The sequence below is a fragment of the Macaca nemestrina genome, chromosome 2 (assembly GCF_043159975.1).
Source record: "Macaca nemestrina isolate mMacNem1 chromosome 2, mMacNem.hap1, whole genome shotgun sequence".
Lineage (NCBI taxonomy): Eukaryota > Metazoa > Chordata > Mammalia > Primates > Cercopithecidae > Macaca > Macaca nemestrina.
This window is the reverse complement of record NC_092126.1, coordinates 11,245,457-11,248,602: the sequence shown is the minus strand read 5'-3', so window position 1 is coordinate 11,248,602 and position 3,146 is coordinate 11,245,457. Positions and strand designations below refer to the sequence as shown.

At 46.6% G+C, this 3,146-nt stretch overlaps 1 pseudogene; it reads right to left on the bottom strand.

Annotated features, from left to right (window-relative positions):
* Positions 1-1,472: 1,472 nt before the first annotated feature.
* On the bottom strand, positions 1,473-1,955 carry LOC105470894 (large ribosomal subunit protein eL29-like; annotated as a pseudogene).
* Between the last annotated feature and the right edge of the window lie 1,191 nt (positions 1,956-3,146).

Genomic DNA, 3,146 nt, shown 5'->3' with positions numbered 1-3,146 from the left:
CTTCTTTCTTCTCCCCAGCAACAACAGCAACATCCCACCAGACTTCTGGCCATTCTCTATAACCTCCACTTATCACGTTACACATTTTTCTTGGCACTTTGAAAAGACAGGCTGAAAACCCAGGCTAATGATCCCCAAGCAGCATGAAAAGTCGGAAAATAATGAGCAGGTCCTGATTCCTCTCAGGAACCTCATTATGAAGGGCAAGCACTGAAATTTCTGCTTTTTCTCAAGTCTTTTGTTCTTTATACATTTTTCTGGGCTACTCTCTGGCCCTTTATTAGCCTTTACAACAGAGTCAGAAGATTTGGGCTCTAGTCCAGCTGCTGCCACTTATTAGCTGGTGATCTTTGGCAAGTTATTATGCTTTCTAGACTCAGTTGATTTATCAGTAAAATAAGAATCAATTGAAAAATGTATAGAAATGCACCTTGCAAGTCCTCTAAATGTGTAATGCATATTAAAGTGAGTAGATGAATCAAGCAGGCACACTGTACCCCTTTTACCTTAACCCAACCACCAGAGAAGTCCCAGATTCTGCAGTAAAATACTTCTTCAATAGTCCACTCTGAATGGATTTAAGACCTTTGCGTCTGTTCTGGGGAAGAAAATGTGTTTCCTAATAACAATCCTTCCTGTAAGTTTGAGAAAGGCCTCACAGAGGAACTTGGTTTGTAGAATTACAGCCCAGCTGGTGGGTTGGGACCCCAAGCAGATTGAATCCAACCCTTTGAATATAATCATATATATGGTTAATACACGTGCCTGTGCTTACGTTCCCCCAGTCACGAACACACACAAATCTTCCACCTCAGTGGGCCTGAGCTGGAGTCCCTGCTTCCTGGATGAAGTTCTGGGGCCTTCACGTCATGGCCTTGTCTGAGCCTGTCTGGTTAGAGAAGTGCAGGCTCTTATTATAGACTGCCTGCTTGCTAATTGAACTGGACAGTTGAGTGCTTTATGATATCACCAAGTAAGACTGTAATGGAAAAGGCTGCACTGTTCAGGGGCTATTTCCTACACTGAACCATTTCAGTGCTTCCCAAATGCACATGTTATTGTCCGAACACTTAGACCTTAGCAGAGCTGGTTATAGGTTAATCCAAATCACCACCTCCTCCATCAGCTCCTGCCAGGATGCTGAGGCTGTATGCTCAGGGATTTTTTTTTTCCTCTTTTTTCTTTTCCTTCAAGAAACAGAATCAATATCCATGTGCACTCAGATTCCTAATAGGGAGTTGCCAAAGGTTTTACCTTGAGCCCTGTACAAAGAGGGACCAGAAAATTAATGTAGTTTCATAGGGAGGCGTTTAAACTTTAGGAAATAACATTTTTTTTTTCCTGCCTCAGGTTTATTTGTACAAACAGCACAGGAGGACCCCAGCTCCACGCCAATGGCAGCCGGTGGGCGGTGCAGGGGGAGGGGGTGGTTGCACCAGTCCTTCTGTCCTCACATTGGCACACAGAGATACCTACTCTGAAGCCTTTGTAGGGGCCTGGGCACCTTTGGGAGCCTGAGCTAGAACTGAAGCTGGAGCTGCAGCCTGGACCTTGGTTTGGTCCTTAACCTTGGCCTTTGGCCAGCATAGCCTGAGCCCCTTGGCAATGCAGGCACGAGCATGCTTCCCCAGCTTGGGGTGGGCAGTGTAGGCAAGTCCATCGAGCTTGTGGCTGAAGTCGCACACACTTCAGGGTGTACTTTGGGATCCTGGGCTTAGCTTCCTTGGGCTTTACAAGGCCTTGATAGCTTCGGCACGTGCACTCATGGCCTTGGCACTGTTGGCCCGCATCTTCTTCAGGCCCTTCTTGTGCTTCTTCGCAAAGCGCATGTTCCTCAGGAACTTGGGGTCCATCCCCTTAAGAGATTCGTATCTTTGTGATCGGGGTTTCTTGATACCATTTCTGTGCCATTTTCAGGACTGGTTGTGTGTGGTGTGGTTCTTGGACCTGGTCATATCTGCACTTTAAGCCACGGCTCCTGAAGCACCTACAATTAGAAGAGCAGGAAATATCTTAATGATAACAAATGTGGCTTTTTCCAAAGGTTATTGCACAGCTATTTGTGCTCAATTAACTACCGGTGATGATAATCATTGAGAATGTGGCTGAGGCTGCAGCCATGCAGCTGCTGTCTAAAGCCCACAGTCCCTTGGCAAAGGGCAGCACCGCAGAGAGGGCTCCTTTGGTGATGGAGCACGAACATGTTCGGGCATGGTTGGTGGCTTTTTCCCTTTAGAGGAATTTCTTTGTGAGAAGCTAGAAAGAGCCTTAGAGGTAACCCAGTTGACTTGTCTGTAAATCCTACAGCTCATCAGCATTGCCTGGGAAATTTGTTAACAATTATAGATACCCAGCATCTGACCCCAGAACCATTAAATCTTGGGGAGGAGAATGAGGATTTATACTATAAACAATTTCAGCAGGTGGCTCCAAAGTTCAGCCAGGCTTGAAAACAACTTTTGCCCAACTGCCCTTGTTTCATAAAGTAGTAAACTGAGAACAAGAAAGGGCAAGTGCCTTGGCTGAGGTCTGCAGGCTGGGTTGTGAGGGTTTAATGTGGAATGCCGGCCTGTTGACTCCTAAACTGGTGTGCTGTGTGTTATGTGGCCTCTCTCATCAAATATTGGCTCTCCTGGGGGAGAGATGTAGAAAACACATGTGAATAAAACACAGTCAGTGATGGGGTAATCCTTTGAATTGAATGTTCAAGTCACCAGGACTCAGCGCTGGTCGTCACTTGCTGTAATTAGTCAAATACTTTGGTTAACAATTCAGCATCACTGGCTGGGTACCGTGGCTCATGCCTGTAATCCAGCACTTTGGGAGGCTGAGGCGGGCAGATCACCTGAGGTCAGGAGTTCAAGACCAGCCTGGCCAACATGGTGAAACCCCATCTCTACTAATATACAAAAATTAGCTAGGTGTGGTGGCGGGTGCCTGTAATCCCAGCTACTTGAGAGGTTGAGGCAAGAGAATCGCTTGAATCTCGCAGGTGGAGGTTGCAGTGAGCCAGGATCGTACCACTGCATTCCAGCCTTAGTGACAGAGCGAGACTCTGTCTGAAAAAAAAAAAGAATTCAGCTTCACTAGCTGGGTGCCATGGCCCATGCCTATAATTCCAGCATTTTGGGAGGGTGAAGTGGGCA